Source organism: Etheostoma spectabile, chromosome 8, assembly GCF_008692095.1.
Source record: "Etheostoma spectabile isolate EspeVRDwgs_2016 chromosome 8, UIUC_Espe_1.0, whole genome shotgun sequence".
In the NCBI taxonomy this organism is placed as follows: domain Eukaryota; kingdom Metazoa; phylum Chordata; class Actinopteri; order Perciformes; family Percidae; genus Etheostoma; species Etheostoma spectabile.
Window position 1 is genome coordinate 15,490,900 of NC_045740.1, and position 24,633 is coordinate 15,515,532.

Consider the following 24,633-nt stretch of genomic DNA (forward strand, 5'->3'; position numbering starts at 1 on the left):
TACAAATCAAAGTGCTCCATTTAATAAATTGGGGCGTGTCGTTAACAGTTGAACGTAATAAGTTGAATACCCCCCTCATGGCTGACACTTTTTTCATTAATTGCCACATTACCAGTTATATAAGCGTACTTAGTTTATCATGTCAAGTTATTTTGTCTTTGAGGACCAAAATGGAAAGCAAATGTAAAGTTTATTTTATCTCTCTTGGATAAAACAGATTTTGGGTGTGTCCTTTCTTTTTAGGGTTTAAGTCAACGACGGACAAGTGAGGAAAAGTGTTGTGCTACCTGCTGAGGAAAAACGGCGAGGATGTTTTGAAAGCCCCAGGCGAAAAGCCGTAAGTTGGACGTTTTATTGAAGATTTTCTGGATATAAACTTGATTACAAATCTCCAAACCCTTACTAAATTGACCTAAATAGTGATACAACTAATGGCACGCGTTGCTTGCTAGCTAAAAGGCTAACGTGCTGCATGCTAACAAAGGACAGATGCTGCAAAATTCAGCGGAATAGGATGATGTCCATAGATGCTAACATTTTTACTAGTGTATTAATAGAAAGCACCAAAAATCTAATGCCGAAAAGTAACTTTGCATTGTTGAGTTGGTGCATATATAACAAAAAAACATATTAGAACATTGTATGAAATAACAATAACTACCAGAAAACAAATATATTCAAAGAGCGTGTTATACAAAGCAAAACAATCTGAAGCTATTGAGTGCAGAAATTATTTATAGTTGTAGTAAAACAACTGAGCTGATGGGATGTCATTAGTTTGGGCCCGGCAGCAATTCCAGATCAGTTAAAGTTATTACCATTCCTCTGAAGGGGACATTCTATGTGTACCACATGTCATGGCAATCCAGTTGTTCAGTTATATCAAAATTTCACGTCACAAACAAAAATCAACCATCGTGGGGAACTCATGGGGATCAACCAAAGTTGTTTGGATTCATATTGTGGGGGACAGAAAGTCTGTGCAAAACACCTCATCAATCCCTTCCCCATATTTTGGTTATATTTTCAGTGGAGCCCGAGTGGTGATAACTGATCAATCTATGTTAGCGTTTCGCAGGTCACGGCGCTTGATGGTTCAGCAATTGTGCATTAAACTGCATTGATACCAACTAAAGAAGTACACAGAACAGCACAAACCTAAACTTGTCACCACACAGCACAAAAAGACGTGATTGACAGTTTGAGTACCCAGTGAGCCAAAAGAATGTAGCATTAAGTCGTTGAAAACAGGTTATTTCTCACAACTAAAGATACTAGAGAAAAACACGAGTGTGGTTGTCACAGTAGACACAAATTGAATCTTGTGCTGAAACAGAGTGCCTTCCAAGAGCAAGGTCAGCCTCTCCTCATCTGATTTATGAGCCATATCGGGATTCACTCCCAGTGATCTCCAGGGATTTTATTAGCATTGCCTATGATGTTCATACATAGTATAGCAGCGTCTCTGGTATACTTTGGCAGCACCTGATTAATTTGATTTTGTTGACTCATCACGCTCTGGCTGAACTCTCACAACATGGGTTCGCTCTGGCTCCAAATTTCCTGACTCCTTCTGATTTTTTGGCTTACACTGTTTACGCTTTGCTTGATGAATAATCTGACATCAATACGAGCTGACGAACATGGCACAAAGCGTTTCATAGGATAAGAACAAGCCTCCACATCCCTGCTTTCCAAATTTAGCACTCTAAGTTGGTGACTGCATGCGAGGTGGAAATGGAAGTAGTGCTGACAACATTATCGTAAATAAATAAACTTAGTAAAGTTGTTTGTGAAAACGGTTTAAGTAACAGTACTATTTTTTTTTTAAAGATTATGTGGGGCTTTTTCGCACTTTAATTTTGACAGGACAGTTAGGGTGAGTAGGGGGGAAAAACTGCAGGACAATCGTCACGGTTCGGATTCGAACATGTGACATCTGCGTCGAGGCAGGCAAAATCTCTCAGTACATGTGCCACTGCTCTAACACTGAGCCAACCGGGCCACGAAATTACTATTTTTTTCATGGTGAAGCTTAATTGTTTGCACATACTGTAGATTCCAGAAGAGAGGCGTTTTATTTATGACTGGAATGGTAACATGTTTTCTCATCCAAACTACATTCAACTTGAACAGACAAACGATGCGGCTCTTCTTTATCGTCATGCTGATGTCTCAAATCATCCCTTTCGCTAACACTCATAAGTCGGGAAAAGAAAATCGATAATGGGTCACGTCCATGTAGTTTGTTGAATTGCAGCTCTGCGTTCCTTAATTATCATATATCTGGACCATCGTCTGGTGAAGAAAAGAATTGGGAGAATTTTAGCGTCAGAGCTTTTGGACACCCTCCTCCTCCTCTCAGCTCTCCTTGCAGAGCTGAGCTGTGGGATGATTTTACAGGCGAGTGGTCACCTTTCAGATACACCACTGAGTTTCCATTACACCTCTGTCGCCATGGAGACCAACATCCTCTCCCCCTATGTCCATTGCATCTCTACAGTAAATCTCTTGTTTACCACACACGCACCTCAAACAGTGGCAAAGAGCGCTGCACCCTTTTTACGCTGTCTTCTCAACAATGGATTTCCCTGTTCCTGCAGGAGCTCGAGAGAAAGTGATGTGCTTTAAGAATTGTAATGACTTCTGTATTTCTTCTCATGCAGTTTCACTTCAGATGTGAAATCTCAGTTCAACCTGCGGGCCGGATGCACATATTTTGCATTTATCCAATTAACACTTGTCATGCGTCCGAGTGACAAATACCAAGGTCTCACCATGGGGCAATTGTTGATTCTCACAGGAGTGCTTTTTGTATGCAAATGTGGTTCCGTCTAGGTTGACACTTCCAGTTACCACCCCATCAGTGCTTCTCACTGATAGATTTTATTATTGGCAGTCAGTGGATGCTATTCATATCCCTACTCCCTTCACCCATTGCCCCACAGCAAGTGAAACGCTATAACAGGAGAATGTTATTATGTAGACATAGAGCAGCACTCAGAAAATGGTGTTTACTGTATTCTCCCTCCCGTTTAAATGCAAGAATCAGTCTCCCAGCAGACGCTCCACTGCCCGTAGATATGTTAATGAGTCAGGTGCTTCCATAACTGGCCTCACATACACATTCCACCCCCGTAGATCAGCACCATGTCAACCCTTTGGAAATGCAGGAAGTTATGTTCCCTGAATTAGAGCTGAGGCAGAAGGTGCTGATTTGAATCTCCAGCCCACACTGGAAAATACATGTTGTGACTGCACAAGTAGTACCAGTTCAAAATGATTGTGATTAGGAGATTTAATAACTGCTTAGCCTTACGGTTGTACCAACTACTAACAGGCCACAACATATACCAAGAGCAACTACATGTTTGCTATCTGACATCCAGATTTTTAAAAGTGAACCTCTTAGCTGTAGTAAAACTTCATCCCTAAAATGATTTATTTTGAATTGGATTCCCTGATGTTCTTTCTTCTTCTATCATGCTTTACTTTCATATCCTGCCTCTTTGTTTTTGTCTTTTTTTGTTTCCCCCTCTGTTCATTTTCTCCTTTTTATTTCCTCTCTTATCTTTTCTTTTTAATTAAAATTGGAGCTATACAAACAACATTCTTCACTCATGCCTCCAATATCAGAGATTTTACTATCACTTTTATCTCCAGTTTTGGGTATTTTCAGTATTGTTTTACACTATCAATGTGGCATTAATCTAACCCGTGAAATGGTTAATTTATATTATGATATATATATATTATAATATATTTATATAATTCAGTTTTATTTTTGACATTGGAATACAGATACAGGACTTCTTTCTTTTAAGTAAAGTATTTGAGTAGTTCAGTCCTGTGTACAACACTCACATGCAGTGTGTCTCCAACATATAACTGCATTTTACTGTCTGTCGGAGCACGCCGAGTGAGAGCCCAGCATCAGTAAAACTTAATGGATCTGAAACCTGTGTGAAACAGCGGACAGAATTGTGACAAACCGAAACACAGAAACAACTCTTTTCTTTCGCTGTCTCTTTGCCAACTTGAAATTCTCACATGCCTTGAGCCTGGCACCTGCTTCTAGTTGCTGGTGTCGTTTAGGCACCTCGCAGAGTATGTTCCTGCATTAATGTTTCTCAAATGACCCCCTTTATCAAAACACCACACCACCCCCCTCTTGCAAGCTGCTTCGTACCCAAATCTGTGATTTCTCCACCATTCAGTTGGGCTTTGATGTCCCAAACCTGGGGAAATAATGTTAGTCATCATGGGCCATCGCTGATCCTGAACACTGCATAATAATCAGACAGGCTGTTTGCCTCAAATAGACAGAGTGAGACAGAGTCATGCTACTTTCTACTTCTACTTCTACTCCACCTACATCTCAGAGGGAAAATATTGTATTTTACTCCACTTGGTACATTTGTATGACAGCTTTTAGGTTGGCCTTTCAGATGACAATTTCCATCCCCCCTCCTTCAGTGCACACCACTTATCTCCAGATTTGTTAATGTTGAAAATGCTCATAATAAACTATGAAGGAGAAGTGTTCCTTTTTGTAGCTGAAAAAATTCTTCTACTTTTAAAGCTAATTAAAGTCTTAAAAATCCTATTGGGTCAGCTAGAAAGCAACACACATTAATGCAAAGCATTATTAACAAAAACATCATATTAATAGTAAAACTAAGTATATATGAGTTTTAATTTAAAGACTACAACACTAGAGAACTTTTGCCGCTTCAGTCCCCTACAGGTTGGAAGAGGAATTGTCCATTACATTACATATGCAAGTTTGCCAGATCGGGTAGCGGATCTGAGTCAAATGAACCTGGACACATTTGAAAAGCTAAAATGATAGATATATATCATATACATATATACACCCAACCACCTGCCAAATGTGGGTTGAAATTTTCACTTGGCCTAGAGAATTGATTGATTCACAGACGGCGTAACTATTGTTACGCAGCGTAGGCAGTTGCTTACGGGCCGAACAAATCAGGGGCCCCATCCACTGATAAGACATGATTGACAACAGGTGCCTCCCACTATTGCATTGTCATTCACTCGCGACAATCCCAGCAGTCCCACGTGCAGCCACTGACCATCGGGGAGTGAGAATGGGTCAAATTCATTTCCTTGTTTCTGATATGAAGACGAGATGTGTGTGACTCGAACATCTCACTTTATCAACAAAATTTTCAGCGGAAGACCGTGTGCAGAACATTTCAGATCGTCCTCCAAACCTGTAAACATTTATCATCAATGTACTCTGTAATGTTTTTTTCACTCTAAAGTCGCTGAAAGCTGCTGTTGTTTCAATCCCGTCGCTCTAACCTAAATTGTCTCCCTAAATATGAGACGCTTTGCTCGTTATTGTAAGTGCAATGATATAGTTTACAGTCCAATAAGTACTTTTATCAAACCATCAATGTTTATCAACAAGCCACTGACAGATACTGTATGTTCACAACACGAGTCATTCAATAATTTATTATTTTTTGTCTTAAAATCCCCAGGCCATTTCATATTATATACAACAATTGCCAGCATCATGAGCCTTTTTGGTAAAGTTTACAAGGAAAAACTCAGCCCAGAGAAGTTGTATCCCAAAACAATTTTTAACATTTTTTTTCCTGCAAGGTCTCTCGCAACTTCATTGCAACAGAAAACTTTTATTGCAATTCAAAAAAGGCTGTGAAATCTTGAGGGAGTGTTTTACAGAGGTCAGATTGCACATGTAGGCAGACCAACATGGGAGGAGTTGCAGTAGTGTAGATGCAAGATGACAAGAGATTGGACCAAAACCTGTAATGTGTTGCCTTGGTTGAGAAATAGACGCATTCTCCTGATGGGAGCATGAATCTTGCAGATCTGGTTTTGAAGCAATGTTGACAAGGAAAGGACAGCTGGCCATCCAGTGTCAACTCAGACGTCACAGATTGCTTAAAGGACCATATCCAATGTGTTTACAACTTTAAGCTCCTTAACTATAAATCATGTAGTCTTTTGATTGTCATATTTGATTCCACACAAACAGGTTTGGATTTTTGTTTGTATTTTTTGACCACCACTGGTTTCTAGGTACTGATTTCAATAATTTCCATGTGTAGAGAAAAACAAGAGCTGGTGTAATCGCAAAACTAACATCATTCTACAACATCCAAAATCTCTGATTTATCTAAATTATTGCCGGTGATTAGGTGGACAATTGATTTGGCAGAAAAGGTCTGCACTGTATTACCTCATAAAGAATGTAACATATATAATGCTGACTTCATTTTTAAGATCGCTAATTGATTTTCACTGAAAGAAAAATATGCTCAAATTGTTTGCAGTTTCAAAAAAAACTTAAATTAAAGTACTCTTACCTTTTAATGTAACTGACTTCAAGACATTTTTTTTAACTTTTACATTGGAACAAGATCAGATTCTCCCCTAGAGACTTGCGTCTTCTTTAAATGAGACATATTTGCCATTTTTTAAACACCCTCAATCTGTTTTTTTCCAATCTGGGGGATGTTGAGGGGAAATGGTTTCTTCTGTGAAACTTTGCTAAGTTTATTTTTGTACTTTGTACTTCCATTTTGCTGAAAGATCCCTTTGCCATCATTACTTTTGAAAAATGATTTTGTTTTTGTTCCTTATACCTACTGCTCATGCTCAATACAAAAAGGTGTAAATGATTTTAGAAAATTGGCTAAAATTTGCAAAACCATTCTTTTTTGAAGAAACTTTTTGCAACAAATACAAAAGGCTGCATCAATTCAATCCCCTCTTTGCTGAGGACGTAGCATCAGCTCTGCAAGCCCACAACCAAACATCAGCAGGGTGCATGAATATTGACAGAGCTCTGCGGCCGTGCCTGTTCCCATGCTTTTTAATGGGGTCTGCCCCTGGTTGTCCAACAGCAGGAAGAGGGTAACTGCTGGAGTCTGAGAACTAGCTGGCCCCCTCCACCTTGATGAATACAGTAAACACATTGAACCAGGGCAAGATGCAGTCGTAAAACTCATCGCTTGAAGCAACATATATGCTTCTTCGAAATGCTGTTTACCCGCTAATGATTCTGCCTCCGCTCCTCTGAACTACTCCATTATCATTTCCTCTGAGTCTGGATCCGTGCTCACTTTAATTCTGAAGGGGAGATTGCATTTCAGTGCCTCAATCAAACTCACAACACCGTTATTAAGGTACATATACATAATCTTACCTCGCCTTGACATTTGGCTGTAATCTTTTACCTGAAATGATTTTTACATTAAGCATTTTTGTTAAGACCCTGAGACGCCGCTGTCCCTTATTCATAACAGACACAAGTATTAGAGGGTTGCCAGTAAAAAGTATTACAAGGCTATGCCAAGTTACATCAATACAATGGCTATTTTGCTTGAGATATTTCTGTATAGTGTTTACCTGATTCTGTAGTTCCCTTAGCTCTACAGAGCTTTAAATCATCTTTCATCATTGGTTTCGTTTCACAGCGCAATGCCATTTACAGCTACAGCAGGAAAGTCTGATAAAAGCATCTGACGAGCACAAACAGCAGACAGACGAAGTTAGCAACTAGCTAAGTGACAAAAGTGTCATGTTTAATGGAAACATTGCCGAACTTCAATTTCAAATATATCCAAAACAAGTGTTCCAGTCAAATCAAAATCATAGTTAAAGCCATTTAGCTAACTCACATTATTCAGTGTTCCATAAATCGTTTGTTCAGTCAAATTGTCTTCACATTTATTGACAGATATAATCAAACATTGGAAACATCCTCCAATTAAAATTAGACTCAAGGTTAAAGATGTTTGCATTGTTGATTGTGAATATTGTACTTCAGTTAATGATTTGTGGTAAAGTTCATTAATTAAAATCTGTGAAAAACATTTGAACAAACAATGCCAACACGTTTCTCATTAGTGAAACTTCATTAATAGTTTTTCCTGCTGCCTGTTTCCTGCCACACCCCCGCACTCTGACAACATGCAACAAACACTCAGCAGGGTCTGTGTTGCTTCATACACTGCCTGATGTCGCAGGCAAAAAAACAATAGTGTTACCAAATGGCTCTGTTGTTCGACCACAGGCTTTTCAAATAGCATCTCATTAGAGTGTACTGAGTAGCCATTTTGGAAGAGAGTAATTGCATTTTTTGAAAGCATTATTATTCTGAGTTTGCATAGGATTTGCCGTGACCATAAACAGCTCTACATATCATGTTACTTGTTTACAGGAAGCTTAGAAACGATGGGGAAAATGAGCCAAAAGCAGAGCTGTGTTAGTGTGCGATTACGCTGAATTTTAAACCACAAGCTTTTCTGCACGTGATGTAAAAACCGGCTCAGTGTGTTTCTGCTAAATTAATGAATAATTAATTAAATACAAGTTCATTCTGACCCTGAAAACAGCAGTTCAGAAAACGTTGGACCAAAAAGTCCATTTGTGCTGTTCTGGGCCTCCTGATTATATCACACAGGCTTCATAATATAGAAGCATCTTCATTTAATGTTGCACCAAAACAGTTTGTTCTTCGACAAAATGCTGTAAGTTTTGCATCGTGTCTAAATAAGAATAATCCATACTGCTTATAAAACAACTACACTGTAGTTGGTCAGGAACAACACTATGGGCAGAAACATGGTTTCTGCAAGTATGCAAACACAGATAACAACGACTGGCCCAGCTGGCACAAATGGTAACCATCGTCTCTCCTCAAGTGGGCAATACAGAGCTAATCAGAGCGTTTTGATGACCACAGTAGAAAACAAACACGGCGTCTGTGAGGAACATGTATCTGATTTCTGCACAGAAGGAGATAAAAAGAAAACATAGATGATGGGATGTGTGTCGAAGGTGACTGTAGAGCTACTGCCCTGTATGTTTTAGATATATTTACACTCCTGATTGGCTTATCTGCTCATTTTAAGCAGCTGTCAAGGCTTGATAATGAACGATCATTTAGAAGGGAGATACCTAAACATGCAGGGCAGTAGCAGAACTGGAGCCCCAGCTTCAACAAACTGGTTAGCCGTGGTTATTTTGAGCAGAAGTGAAGCCAAACAGAAGGGGTCAGCTTTAAACTCTCTAAAAATTTAAACTCAACTAGTCTAAACAGTTACGATATTTACCAAGATCCTCCATACTAAGATTTTAGCATTTCAGCAGCGCCAATTGTATGTAACAGTACAGACTTCCTGTCTCTTAAATGGGCGTGGTCTCATTGAAAGGGTAGTGGACGTCATGTGGTAGATGAAAAGTTATATTGTATAATTGTTAAAATCTTCTTTTGCTAACGTTAGATATTCCACAGCTAAAAGACATATAATCTTTACGTGATTGGTTTTGTTAGGGCGTCCACAAACGTTAATTGACGTTAGTTTAGCTGTGTTGCCAAATCTCGCGAGAGTTGGGTCCTGAGACAGAAAGGGTCTCAAAAAAATCTGATTATCTCCTGATGTGTCTGTCTGGAAAAAGGACATTCTTGTGTCCAGAATGTTCTGGAGATATGTGGCTAGTGAAAATTGCTCCAATATTTACTAGGTGACTGTGGGGCTGAAGATTGCTTATAATCTGTGTTCAAGTTCACTCTCCTCTTCTTGCCTCCCTTTGTCGCGTATTAGTCCTCCCACCATGAGCCCGTGAGATCATTGGAGGGAGAGGCAACATGCAAATGTGTTTAGAGGGATGAGACGTCCTTACCTCCAAAGTGTCACATAAATACTATAGCTGTTGGGCAGAGTTAGCAACTCTTCAGCTGCACGGCTGCTCTTGTGATCCTCGACTATAGCTCCGCGATGATTCCCTTTGATGCTTGGCCCTCGGTCCTCAGGGACGAAAGAGACAGCCTTCACCGAGGAGGGACAGAACAACATCCGGTTCAGCCAAGGACCAAAATGTCGGAGCTATCAAATAAGGGGATGAGATCAGCCGATGTCAACAGGACCTGCCGCTAGTCTCCTAAGAGGCGTGGTTTTCGAAGCAGTATAGCACTCTGAGTTGGGGCGTCTCGGTTTTTAAACCGTCCTAATACTACTTAGGGTGGGAATCACCACAGGCTCCACGATACGATACTTGACATACTTACTGTGTGTCCAATACGATAATATTGCAATTTCAAACATATTGAGATATTTGCAGTATATTGCAATTTATTGGTAATTTACAGTTAACTTTTTCTACAGTATCACCCTTACTGACCTCACCAAAGAGAAAAAAACCTCAACTGTACCGTTTAGTGGACTGAAAGACAATTGATTTTATTATTCTTGTACCAAAAAGTAAATTCTCATGTGCACTTTAATTTATTAAAGGATCGATACTTGCCTCTATGTAGTTAAGACAGTATTGCAACGAAATATAGCTTAATACCTAGCTAATATACTATTGAGTATGTGATTATTTTTGACCCTCACGCCTTAAACTGCTGCTGCATTAAACCTTTTTGAGATTATCAAGACCATTTTTCTTTTCTTTTTCTATTCAGCATCAGTAATCGATGATCACAGTAGCCTACTCGTGATTAAAGGACGTCTCGGCTCTAAGCATCCCAACTCTCTGCTTCTGAAGCAGGGCACTTGGTGCAGGAGGCCTGATACATGTAAATGCATCTGGAGTATATTTAACCTTTCAGGTTTAAAGACGAACATGAAAGGCTTTTTCAGCCCCAAAGGCTGACTGTAATGAGGATGGGCTCTCCTCAGCAGTCAGTGCTTTGGACCCACTAGCTCTCTGCCCGAGGCGCTACTGAGGCAGGAGATGGAGAATAATAGCTGGTGTAGTCCAAGCAATGCTACATGTGTAAAAGTGTATCACAGAGACCACAAGGCTGTTGAGTTTATAAACTTGAGGAGATTTAAAAAAAAAACACAAAAACATTAAAAGCCTTTGGCACAGATTCCGAGCACATATAACGCAGCGCCCTTTTACGATCGCCAAGACATCTTACTGAGAGGCATAATCATGATACTGTTGATGCAGTGGGTGCGAACTTTCAAGAACGTGTGAAGAAAAACATCATCAGTCTGTTTATTATCAAGGTAAAGAAAACCTTCACTTTAATGTCATTTTTGTGATGATTTTTAAATTAAATTAGACAAACAGATAAGCAAACCACAAAACATTGTCTAGTGACAATATACAGAAAAGTACATACACATACCGAAGAAGGCACAGTGCACTTTTACTTGATGTCATTTACATAGCACAACAATAAACGGCGCAACACAAAAACCATACCACTAGAAACATGAGAAGAAACGTCACAAAAACAAATTGTAAAAAGAACTCGATGATAGCACAAATAAAGTTATGTATTTGCTTGAATGTCAAAAGATACTCCCACAAATACACTGTCTGCGCTGGAAATCCTCAGTAGAGACCAGATGTGTATAATCTGCAGCTGAAAATAGCCCCCAAAGAATGTACCATTTCTCCTCTTCTGTTTTCTGAAGACTACAAAGTCAATGTGTTTTAGATACTGAGCTCTGTCAGAGCAAAATAGGCAGAAGGTGTTTCACTTTTCCCACCGGTGTGGAGGTTACCTTGGCTGGTAGAGAGCAGTAGATTTCTTGCACAAGGAACCGGACACTTGGAAGTCTCCGCATGATGTTTGCCCAGGTGACCCTGCGCTGCAGTGGACTCTCCCCCGTGTAAGTCCTGCTGCCGAACCACTGCCCCAATCACTCTCTTCCTCCCACACCTACTCGGATCTCTTCCTGGAGTAGACAGCGTCTCCCTTTCTGCCTTTCCCACTGGGTCTTTGGGAAGTAGCCACACCGCTCTGTGATGCCCACCAATGCTTTTGCCTTAGGCGTGACTCTGCCACTTGCACCGCGTTTGCTGCCCTCCATTTCCTTCCGTTCTCCTTGATGCGGCTGATGACACCTTGCGTCCTCAAATCCTCTTTTGTAAACTAAAAACAGAATGCATCTGATGCTGTCTGTAAAATTGCCCTTGCAAAAACAAAAACTTACACATTGCACTCAGACATACAGTACATAATATAATAATATTAAATACTATAACATCAGGTATAATTACAGCTATGCTGAAAATATATCTGATTATTTTCTCTAGTTGAACAACATATGGCTAAGCTGTGTTCACATGGCTATCTCTACCTATACTGTCTGTATTTTTATTGTATATGTATGTTACAATTGTTTTGGCTCCTCTGCAGGCCTATAAGGCCCTACATATGTTCTTCAGATTGTTATGCTAAATGTCCAACAATATTATGAAGGATCCCGTAGATAGACCTTTTTGTAAAGATAAATCTTTTGTCTACCACAGACAGCCTGAAATGCTGTTGCCAAACTCACAGGGTCCAGTAAATGAAAAATACTTTTAGAGTGTATAGAGCAGCATATTTTCACATGTAAATACGATACAATCTACTTTCTGTTACCTTAGGAAATTTCGGGAGTGGTTATTGTTAGAACAGTGGAAAGACGGACCAAGATGGATTTGGTCATTTTAGTTTCTGTGACTTTAATCAAGTGTGTTTTACGGGATACAATTACTGTTTATTTAAATTGAGTCTTGTGAGTTTGGTGATTTTGGGGGAAGTTTCATGTTGAACAAAAAGGATTACTTTTTATCTCTTCCAAAGTTGTCAGACAATTATATATAAAAAATTATATTCTAAGCGTGTCAGTGGCAAAACAGTCCATTAGTGGATTTAAATGGAAGTGTTCTTTGAACGTTACATTGCAGCTTGCTTTGCTGCTGCTGAGTGCAGTCTTGCTTAATATTGGAAACATTAAAAAAATTGTTTTTTCCATCAGTCTCTTAGACACAAAAACATGAAATAGGGTCCAGGTTGAAAAATACCAAGTATCCCTTTAGATTGAGAATGAAAAAACATGATGAATTTCTTTGCCGAGCTCACAGCAGAAGAAGCTTGTAAAACTTCACCACATTTTAACCTAAAGTTCATGTGTGTTCTTTGAGTCAAAACGTGTGCCAGCTGTCATATAGATGTATCACTGTGGAGTCTCATTGCGCTGCAGCAACAAGTATCCCCTCCACTTTCTTATTTCTTAATTATTCAGGGAAGGTTTTGTGAGAAAGCAGACAAGTTTCAGCCTTTCATACAGTTACACATTGGAGAGCCTCCAGACAACCACCCCAATCTTTTATGGTGGAGACTTTGCTGCTGCTACTAAAGCAAAATTGGAATTAAGGCCTTGCCGAAGGGCACTTGATGAAGTTGTTGAATTTAAAGCATCACTCATTCTTCTCCACAATGAGACTTTCACAGTTTCTAGTTATGACTGGAAAGCCTGCAGCAGTAAGTTGTCTCCTCTAATGTCAATTTACCAATTACTACTCAAATCATACGTTTAGTTTTTATCTTATTTAAAGGATGTGTTTTCCAATACGAACTGACAGGGATGTTGAAAAGAATCTACGAATGTGAAGAATTACAACAGCAAAAAGAGGTTGTCCTGACTTTGTTCTTAGCTGGGTTCGTCTTTGTTGCATCCTGACAGCTTTTCATTTTTCAATGTGGGGTTTATTAATGATGAAAAAAATGTGATATTGGATCATCAAAATCCCCTGGTTACATCTAATGCTAAAGTCTTTAAAGGAACTCAACTGGTTAAACGTGAAATAGTTCACTATCACGAGTAATACTACTCAGCTTGTGAAAACCGCTGTATAATATCCTTTGTGGCTCTTCCCATCAGACTTAGCTTTACTTTGTTTTGGGGCAAATTAGCAACTGTTGCATGCTAACACTATAAACAATGACAAACAAGAAAGGCTGGTGATCATGGCAAACATTAGCATTTCATTGTGAGTATGTGGCCTTGCTAGCGTTAACATCAAAGCCTCACACAGCCATCTCGGCCCTGGCTGCATCGGTTCTTTCTTTGATCTGGGCTCTTTAAAATTCTTGATTTCAACAATATCTGCGGATGAAAACCCACAGTAGAGTTACAGTTAGGGAAAGCTGTTATAAAATAAGTGGTTATGGGAAAAAAAAAACATGTTTAAGATATGGTTAGGACTATAGGGACTTGGTTCATTCTATAGAAATGAGCCTGTGCAGTGTTTTTGCTCTTCAGACTGATCTTTCTGATGCGGTATAAACAGAGCATGTGACTGTTGGCAGTCTTAAGTGCAATTTAAGAGAGTAGAAGCCCCTAATTTAATAAAATTTGCTGCAGCTCTCACATATCGCAAACAAGTCTGTACCTATACACATAATTTGCCCGCAAGCTGTTGTGAAGCCGCTTGATGTAGACCCTGGAAATATTTGAACATCCAATCCCCTTTAATTTTATTTCCTTTAGTTGTCATCCGAGATTTACCTGTAAACCAAAAAAAAAACAGGCTTGGTGTTATGTTAATACTGCTGTAATTTCCTTTTTCATTTATATGACAAAAGATTAGGGACAAGACAATCTCCTCTCATTCGTGCTCTGAAGAGACTGTTGTTAATGGGTCATCGTAAGATAAACCGTCCTACAGGACTATAACAACTTTCATTGCGAACTCATTGGTATTCCTCTCTACCTGTTATTATTTACTGGCTCTAATCTAAAATGACTTCAGTCGCGGAAATGAGCTCACGGGGCACCCACGCTAAATATTTGCTGGAGGACAAAAATAAATAAAAAATAAACCTGCGTAGAGAAGCATTTTAAACTAAAGCAAACAGACCCAACAAATGGCGCTTATTTATTCATAGATGTAGCCTCATTTCCATATAAATGTACGTGACCTATGGGAGGCTTGTTTGTTGTTTAGATTTACTTGGAGAAAGCAAACAAAATCTAATTTCTTAGCAGTATTTCTCTCGCAGACAAAGAATGTGGCCATTTTTTTGGCCTTGTTAGATATTCTTTCGTGTCTCGACATTCTGATTTTGCAGGCTGCTATCTCAAATAATGGTGTGTGGGTGTGTGTTTAGAGTATGTGTTTGTGAGAACTTTCTATTGACTCACAGCTGTCATTGGTTTCACTTACTTTAGCCTCTGCATCTCTCAGGTGGAGCTTTTTCGGGGCAGAAAACACAATGGCTTACTTCTCTGGCAGATGGTTGATGGGCTTTTTTTCTCCCCATATGGAACTTGAGCATGAATAACAAAATGAATAATAACTTTTTTATTGAGTTTTGGGCCCCGGCTACCGCACAGGCCTCTGCCATAATAGTCCCTGCATTGGGGAGCTCACGGTTTTCTCACATCGAAGGCTTCGTTTTTGTGTTACGCAACACAGAATTGGGGAGGCTGTCGTGGATCGTAGTTTCTCAGATGAGGTGCCAAACAGGACAGATAGTGAGCAGGGTAATTCTTTTTTACTTAAAAGACTGTCAACACTATGAATTAATATCCCAGTGAACATGAACTGGAGGCATTGTTTTCTATCAAGAGATGTCACTGGTTTTTATTAAGTTTTCAAACAGAATGCTGCTGCGCAAGACTGAACAGACACCTGATGTTTCCCTCGTGGGCGTTGAATAACGACCAAATGATCCATGATTAGCCATCATTCTGCGATCCAAGATACATCTTAAAATCAGCCTGCTGTATCTTTGTGTCAGTGCACCTGCACAAATAGGGGTTCTAAACAAGATAAAACACTAAATCTGAGGTAAAAGTATTCAAAACAATGAAATGACCTTGTCCATGCAGCAATTATTCCACTTGACAAGCTTGCTGATTTAAGATTATAGTGTAAGTTGAACACTTAAAATAAGAAATTCACTCTTAAAGATAAAGTATCTAACACTTTTAAATCTAATTTTTTTTTATCTTGGTAAGAACCAATCATTTGCAGTGTGCTGATGGCCACATCTGTCACGCTGAGCCCCTCATCACAACCCAATTAAAGATGAATATCCATCCAGCGTTGTGATTGATACTCCAGAGCTGCGACTGATTCTTTTAATAAAGCTGTACTAATTGATATTTTAAACAATGGATCAAATGAGTGTGTGTATGTAAAAGGCATGCTCATAGTGAGAGCTAACATTTGACTCTGCAAACCGTTCTGCTCTGAAGAACGTTTTTGCATCTTTAGCTCACTGTTTTGGCCCTAACTCTATGTTGTGTTCACCTCTTACCGCTCCTTAAGCCTCGAACACCAACATGTGTGTTTTTTTTCAGTTCGTATCTGCTGATGACTCTGCTCAGGTTGAAGATGGGCCAAAGCTTAGCTGGGTATTTATCAGTCACAAATCGTTTCCTGCTATAAAGAATGATGAAGGTGTCATTTGTCCGCACTAACAGTTGCAAGGAAGCTAACAGGAGACTCAGGAAATGTCAGTAAATCAGTTCTAACACACACACATTCTGGGAAGAGTTTCAATCAGCCAAATTAACAGAAAACCCCTGTGTGGTGTTCAGGGCTTTAAACAACCCTGCTTCCAGCAGAAAAAAACCTCTGATAAACCCACCGCACACAATCTGCCCATCATAACACAGGTAGCGACTACCTGGTGACGTATTGGAGCAATTAGCAGCTAAAGAAGCAGATATTTGACTATTTGATATTATGAACCTGGGTAATTTGTGTTTGTTGTGTTTTATCTGCTCCATGTTTTGATACCAACTCTGTTTTATCTGTGATTACCTGCAGTGCTCTTGAGGCTCATGTGGAAGTCCAGGACAAGAGAGGTTTTTTCAGGAAACGATCCATGTTCCCTTCCTCGGCTTCCTCATCACCTTCCTCCTCTTCTCAACCTTTACATGGATGATGGATATGTGCGTGTGAGATTTTGCCCTCTTGTCAGGTTTGAACTTGTTACCAAAACATTGTGATGATGTCTTGGAATGCTTATTGTCCATCATTACTCTTAGCATTTTTCTTTTACTTAGTGGTGAAGGTAACATTGTACATTCTTTTACTTAATTCACATTTACAGTGAACGACTTTTACTTTTAACAGAGTATTTTTACAGTGTGGTATTTGTATTTTTACTCAAGTACAGGATCTGAATACTTCTTCCGCCACTGAATCAGTGGTTCTTGTTCTTTTCAATTTTAGGAGCTGAAAAAAGACAGCTGGGAGACCCGCTGATGCATCCTGTAAACTCTGAGAGATACATCCACACATCAGAGATCTCTCTAATCTCTGGGACTATTAATGTGACGTATCGCTACCTTGCAGGAATTCCTTTGCCACGCAAAAGTAGGTATTTTCCACCCAGTGATTAGTTTTGTTCCAGAATGAAGTAACTAAGTGATTTTTGTTCACAGAGTATCTCACCATTGGTTGTCGTCTATCAAGAGGAAAAGGGAAATTATTTACTGGAGACAACAAATCCATCTTCGATCAGTCCAGTTACGAGGAACTCAAGAGATTGGGGTTGTGTGCACCTGGCAGACTTTGACCTGGTCTGGTGTGAGAACCTGGTGCAGGAAATCACCAGAAGTTTGCCCACCACATCTAGCCGAGCGCTCCTGGTGATCCACACCAGAGGAGTACTATCCGTTCTCTGGACGGGCTAAAAAGGAACTCAACGACCCAGAGGACCGGGTCCGTTTCCCCCTCCAAGCAGAACGTGGACTACGCTTCCTCCTCAACTTCTGTACAAACCTCTCTCACTTCTACTGATGTAGAGACGACGTGCGCTGCTCCGAACTTCCTGACGGCGCTGAAAAGGTGATCACTCCAGAGAAGGTTCCTACTGGGTGATGCTGGAGTTCTCCAAGCTGGGCTACATAGGGAAGCTGACCACTCCAGAGACCTGCCCCGTCTGGCTCTTTCCTCCTCATGTTCTACCAGGAAATGCCCTGCACTGGCTCCTCATCCACTTCAGGGGTCTGCTGGCCCAGAAGAGACGTGATCCGCTTCAAGCCCTCGCTGTTCCAGCACATGGCTCTACTCCTCTTACAAAGGAGCAGAGAACAAGCTGAAGGACGACGACCTTCGAGGAAGACTCCATAGACATCCCTGACAACCCTCCTGCCAGCCTCTTCACAAACATCAACGTCTTTGAAAACTACGACGCCACCAAGGCTTACGCACTGTCGATGTAATATTTCTGGGGGAAGCCGCCGTGCACGGAGACTCTTTGTCATAATCTTTAATAAATCACTAAAATCAGCAGAATAAAGTTTGACGGGCACAGAGGACAGACAAAATGACATTCTACACCACGGAGCTCTGGAAGTCGGACAAAAGTCTGTGGACACTAACAGGGAAGGCAGTGTACATCCTACATCACGTTAGGAGAGTTTAAAGGCGGAAGCATCGAGGTTAGCAATGTGATCACAAGATCGGTTTTGACATTGAGTGTGTACGAGTCGTCGTCACTGGCAGCCAGAAAGAATGGCTCATCATAAGACTATCAGTTTATGGACCACACAACCCGTGATCAGTTTAAAAAGTAAGAGAGGAAGTTTTTAAATGTGCCGTTGTAATTTGGTGCAAGTTCGTTTTGGACTACTTCTGGGAAATAGTTAAAGGGATTCAAAGCAGTCCATATTTTCTTGGGTGTTCAGAGATCTTCTGTATGTTTTCAATGTGACCTATTTAAAATGACAAATCGTACAGTAGGAGCCTTTATACATGTTAATTTCCATAATCTGTATATAAAATTGTTCATACTGGCTGCTTTCTTGTTTTGTTTTTGTCATAGCACCTTTTAAAAGGGGCATTGCAGAGGTTTAAGCTTAACTCGTTTTTCTTACATTTTATAACCTGGTAACCGAGTCTTGAATTACAGTTTTTTTTTATAGCGATCAAAATTGTAAACAAGTGAAACAAATGGTATCTGAGTCCAATTCAGTTATATCAGGACAATTTACAAAGCACTTCACCCAGACCAAGTGATAGCGCCTTTTACACAGTGTCTCTAAGTTGTAAAATGAAAGCGGATGGGAGGATGTTTCCTACATATAAATTATACACGTCTAACAAAAAAAGATATGGAAAGGAAGGAACCAAGGAGGAAGGTTGTAACGGCTCATTAGACGGTCTTCATGTATATTTCTGTCAGCTTGTGAGCCGCTGAGTATGAGTGAGCTTGAGACCTGAAAATGATATAGAAAAAGTGTCTCCCATTTGAAAGTGTGAGAATATGTTAAAAGAAATCTTACATCTTGGAAAAAAAAGTATTGAAGGTATTCGGTACCCGATTGAAAAAAAGCCGACCAGTGGCCATTAATGTCTTTATTTTTTTTGAGGGAACCTGCAGTTTGCAGGGCGGCCAAACAGCTGAATTAATGCCAAGAAAGTGTGACACATACAAGGAATTTTACTCTTTAACTTTGTGTGTGCTCTTCATGTACACACACAGAAATAGAGAACAGGACAAAGGAAAGCTGAACAAAGGTAAGTACTGCAGATATTAAAGTATTGGTATTAAAGGTTGTGGATTATGTTGACATTTGTTAATGGCTTCACATGAAAAAAAAAAACAATTTAAAAGTGTATATTTGCATTATATACAGGATTAGAGTGGTCTCGGACAAATGATTTATTAAAGATCTCTCCCATGTCTCGTGAGGCAGCTATTTTTGTTTAGTGTCCTTTGCTGACCCCTACTGGTCACAGATAACATAAACACCATCATAAACAACAGTTAGCCAAAAAAAGCTTCTTGTTTAAATGTATAAAATGCCTCAAATCTCGACACTCGTCAAGCCATTTTTATATTATATATCTCAAAATTACAAGTTTGGCTGAAAGGCGTTACAATCTGTACACTACAATCGTGCAGCTCTGCCCTATTTTAGGATAGGGATAAGGAAATCTATCCACACATAAAACATTATTAAAAAAGAAAGAAACCGGAGGAAGAGCAACAGAGGACATATTCATATTTCAGGATGAACGCATGCAACAGATGTGTATACAGAATAAAACACAAGAAACAGAAATTCAATCTAAGTTCTCATCAGGTCTCATAGAGTTATAGGTGTCATTTGTGTTGCGGCCTCTTGTCTGTTTGGGTCCCCTTCAGGCGCTGTGGTTGCCGTTTGAACCAGATGGCCTGTCTGCAGGGAGAGCCAACCCAAATGTTTTCAAGTGAAGAATAGACTTTCTGCCAGATAACTAAGTACAACTTAAGTAACTCTGCCCTGACTCTAACACGTCATTGTGAAGCATTAGATGTTCTTTTACTCTTGATGCCTTTCTTCTTTGCAATTTAAATCCTCCTCTTACCTGTCCCTAGGTGGCCTGATCCCTCTCCTGCCTTCAACTGCATTTCCCTCAGCCTGTTTCTCTACTCTTTATATTCTCTACCTCTTCTTGTTTTTTTAACCACCTGCTGCCTCCCCGACCTCCTGCAGCCAAAGAAGGAATCAATCTCCCATCAAACCCTGCACTTTGAAGAGAAAAACAACGGTTACAACATTATTTGCTCTCCAGTTAGAAGTATCACGGCACGGAGAAAAAGAATCATCACAGACTCTTATTTTGTATTGATCTATGTTCTTATTATTTTAGCGTTTAGTTGTTAGTTTGAGCAGAGCAAACTTTGTGGACTAACAGACAACAACATAAAAAATAAACTATTTATTCTGGTGTCTTTGTTGGTGTCAATACATAGGATATATGATAATAACAATGATGTAACAAATTGTATTATTATGCATACAAACAAAATGTATAGTTGACAACTAAAATAATACATTTAAAAAGATTATTTAAAAATAAAAACATGTTCTAGTTCACACGGCAGAACATTTTTTGTGTTTCAGTCAGTTTAAATGACATATTTGAAACATGATGTTTCACTTATGAAGAAATTAGCCTAATTACAAAACTTCTATTAAGTGAATTCAATATTTATCCATGAGAGGAGGATCATAAGAGGCTCCTTTTTCAACAACAAGGTCAATATTGTTTTTCACTAACAGCAAAACAACAAATGATCCGTGCATTTATATGGAACTGCTCCTAGACTTTCACTGTTGGCTTAGGGTTTGTAGAGGGAGGAATCGTTTGTACGTATTGTAGCATTTCATTCAAAATATTTATATAGAGGTTATCTGTTACAGATTTACTTTTGTGAATGTGAAATTTAGATAAAAAGATAAATGATGTATACTGTTTTTGTCTAGAATGCAGAATGAAGTTCTAGAATGCAGAATGAAGTTCTTTAATGCAGTATGACGTTCTAGAATGCAGTATGAAGTTCTTTAATGCAGTATGAAGTTTGGAATGCAGTATGAAGTTCTAGATGCAGTATGATTCTAGAATGCAGTAATAGTTTCTAGAATGCAGTAGAAGTTCTAGATGCAGTATGAATTTCTGAATGCAAGTAATTTCTAGAATGCAGTATGAAGTTCTAGAAATGCAGTATGAAGTTTCTTTAATGCAGTATGAAGTTCTGGAATGCATTATGAAGTTCTTTATATGCAGTTGAAGTTTGGAATGCAGTATGAAGTTTCTAGATGCAGTATGAAGTTCTAGAATCAGTATGAAGTTCTAGAATGCAGTATGAAGTTCTAGAATGCAGTAAGGAGTGACTAGTAATGCAGTATGAAGTTCTAGAATGCAGTATGAATTTCTAGAATGCAGTATGAAGTTCTGGAATGCAGTATGAATTCTAGAAGCAGTTAAGTTCTAGAATGCAGTATGAAGTTCGAAGCACTGTATGAAGTTCTAGATGCATATGAATTCTAGATGCAGATGAAGTTCTAGAATGCAGTATAGTTCTAGAATCCGTGAATTCTAATGCAGACATCATAAAACCCAAACCGCACGTCTTTTACAGCGAGAAAGTTGACAGAATGTTCAGCAGAGTATCGGTGCAAAGTCTTTCCAAAAAGGGACATATTAATAGGAGACAGCTCCAAAATATGTAGGTTGTTTCACAATCAACTCGCAGAAGAGCAGTCTGTGTAATGTTAGTCTTGCAAATAATGTTAGCTGATAGCGCTAGTGTAGTTTAAAGCGACATCTCAATGTCTGTGGTTGAAACCTTGAAGGTAAGGTCCACACTTTTTCCCACCAGTTATTAGAAACAAATCTTCCCCAGTTAATGGGTACACATACATTTGTAATGTCTTAATTGCTAAACTGCTAAACTATTTATTGTATTTATATATTATTATTATTATTATTATTATTATTATTATTATTATTATTATTATATTATATATATCATACATATCATTTAATGTATTTAATCTACCTCCTAACCCCTGGTGTTGTGTGTGTGTGTGGTGTGTGTGTGTGTGTGTGTGGTGGTGTGTGTGTGTGTGTGGTGTGTGTGTGTGGTGTGTGTGTAATTTGTCACTGTACTGATCTGCAATAAAGATTTTTTTTAAATCGCACCACGCGTCATCAATCGCGCCCGTGGTTGTGTCAACAAGCTAACAGGAAAAACATCGGTGAAGTTTGAACGCCTATACCTGCCTTTATTGTTGAGTGTTTGGTAAGAAACACCTTCCTTTTTCTCATATCACGACTAGGATCATATTACATTTCGTATCTTTCTTTGAGAGGTTTGGGCTTTTCCCCGGTGAGTGACGGGCGAAGCGGTGCGGCTCCTGTTGACGAGTGTGACGCTGCTGCTGCTCGATTAGTAAATCGTGTTTGAATTGAGGTTTTGGTGGGGTTGGATCTAAAATGATGTGTGCTTAAACGTGTATTAAAAATAATAATAATGCTGCCAATTCACTACAGTAACGGGTAAAATATTTAACGTTAGCTTACCGGTCGATGGTTTATGACACAATGCTATTTAGCTAATAGTTTGAGGACCAGCTCCTGCCAGTACGTCACGCATTTGCAAGAAAAATGGAAAGAAGTTCCCTTGTGCATTTGGTTGTTTATCTGAGTTACCTTTAACGATTAAAGGAGACTTTTTTTTACTAAGATTTGTTTAAAGGTCCCATGGACATGATGCTCTTTGGATGCTTTTATATAGACCTTATGGTCCCGTAATAATGTATCTGAAGTCTCTTTAATAAGACCTTAGTGGTCCCGAATACTGTATCTGAAGTCTCTTTATATAGACCTTAGTGGCCCCCCAATACTGTATCTGAAGTCTCTTTTATATAGACCTTAGTGTCCCCTAATACTGTATCTGAAGTCTCTTTTATATAGACCTTAGTGGTCCCTAATACTGTATCTGAAGTCTCTTTTATATAGACTTGTGGTCCCCTATACTGTATCTGAAGTCTCTTTATATAGACCTTAGTGGTCCCGTAATATGTATCTGAAGTCTCTTTTATATAGACCTTAGTGGTCCCTTAATACTGTATCTGAAGTCTATTTTATATAGACCTTAGTGGTCCCGTAATACTGTACTGAAGTCTCTTTATATAGACCTTAGTGGTCCCCTAATACGTATCTGAAGTCTCTTTAATATAGACCTTAGTGGTCCCCTAATACTGTATCTGAAGTCTCTTTAAATAGACCTATGTGGTCCCTAATACTGTATCTGAAGTCTCTTTAATAGACCTTAGTGGTCCCCTAATACTGTCTGAAGTCTCTTTTATATAGACCTTAGTGTCCCCTAATACTGTATCTGAGTCTCTTTTATATAACCTTAGTGGTCCCCTAATACTGTATCTGAGTCTCTTTTATATAGACCTTAGTGGCCCGTAATACTGTATCTGAAGTCTCTTTTAATAGGCAGGCAAGGCAAGGCAGCTTTATTTGTATAGCACATTTCAGCAACAAGCAATTCAAAGTGCTTACACAAAATCAGTTAAACAGATAAAACACAAGTAAAAACAGTTAAAATCACAAGCATTAAAAACCGGTAAAACACATGAATAGACAGTTAAAAACTAGAGAAACATAACACAAGAAAAAATTTACAGTGCAGCATAAGAAATTTAAGAAATGATTGTCATTTAAAGAAAGGCAGCATCAAATAGAAAGGTCTTCAGCCTTGATTAAAGAACTGAGAGTGCAGCGGATCTACAGGTTTCTGGGAGTTTATTCCAGATATGAGGAGCATAGAAACTGAAAGCTATAGACCTTATGGTCCCTAATACTGTATCTGAATTCTCTTTTATATAGACCTAGTGGTCCCCTAATACTGTATCTGAAGTCTCTTTTATATAGACCTTATGGCCCCTAATACTGTATCGTAAGTCTCTTTTATATAGACCTTAGTGGTCCCTAATACTGATCTGAATTCTCTTTATATAGACCTTAGTGGTCCCCTAATTGTATCTGAATTCTCTTTTATATAGCCTTATGGTCCCCTAATACGTATCTGAAGTCTCTTTAATAGACCTTAGTGGTCCCCTATACTGTTATCTGAAGTCTCTTTTATAGACCTAGTGGTCCCCTAATACTGTATTCTGAAGTTCTTTATATAGACCTTAGTGGTCCCTAATACTGTATCTGAAGTCTCTTTTATATAGACCTTAGTGGTCCCTAATACTGTATCTGAAGTCTCTTTATATAGACCTTAGTGGTCCCTAATACTGTATCTGAAGTCTCTTTTATAGAGACCTAGGGTCCTATACGTATCTGAAGTCTCTTTTATATGACCTTAGTGGTCCCTAATACTGTATCTGAAGTTCTCTTTTATATAGCCCTTATTGGTCCACTAATAACTGTATCTGAAGTCTCTTTTATATAGACCTTAGTGGTCCCCTAATACTTAAGGTCTATATAAAAGAGACTTCAGATACAGTATTACGGGACCACTAAGGTCTATATTAAAGAGACTTCAGATACATTATTACGGGACCACTAAGGTCTATATAA

At 39.1% G+C, this 24,633-nt stretch overlaps 1 protein-coding gene and 1 pseudogene across 1 annotated transcript in view; one reads left to right on the top strand and one right to left on the bottom strand.

Annotated features, from left to right (window-relative positions):
* Window positions 1–24,633, bottom strand: part of rnf141 (ring finger protein 141) — a 35,511-nt gene that overhangs the window by 10,257 nt on the left and 621 nt on the right. The window lies entirely within an intron of this gene.
* Window positions 16,201–19,981, top strand: LOC116694809 (alpha-1,3-mannosyl-glycoprotein 4-beta-N-acetylglucosaminyltransferase C-like; annotated as a pseudogene).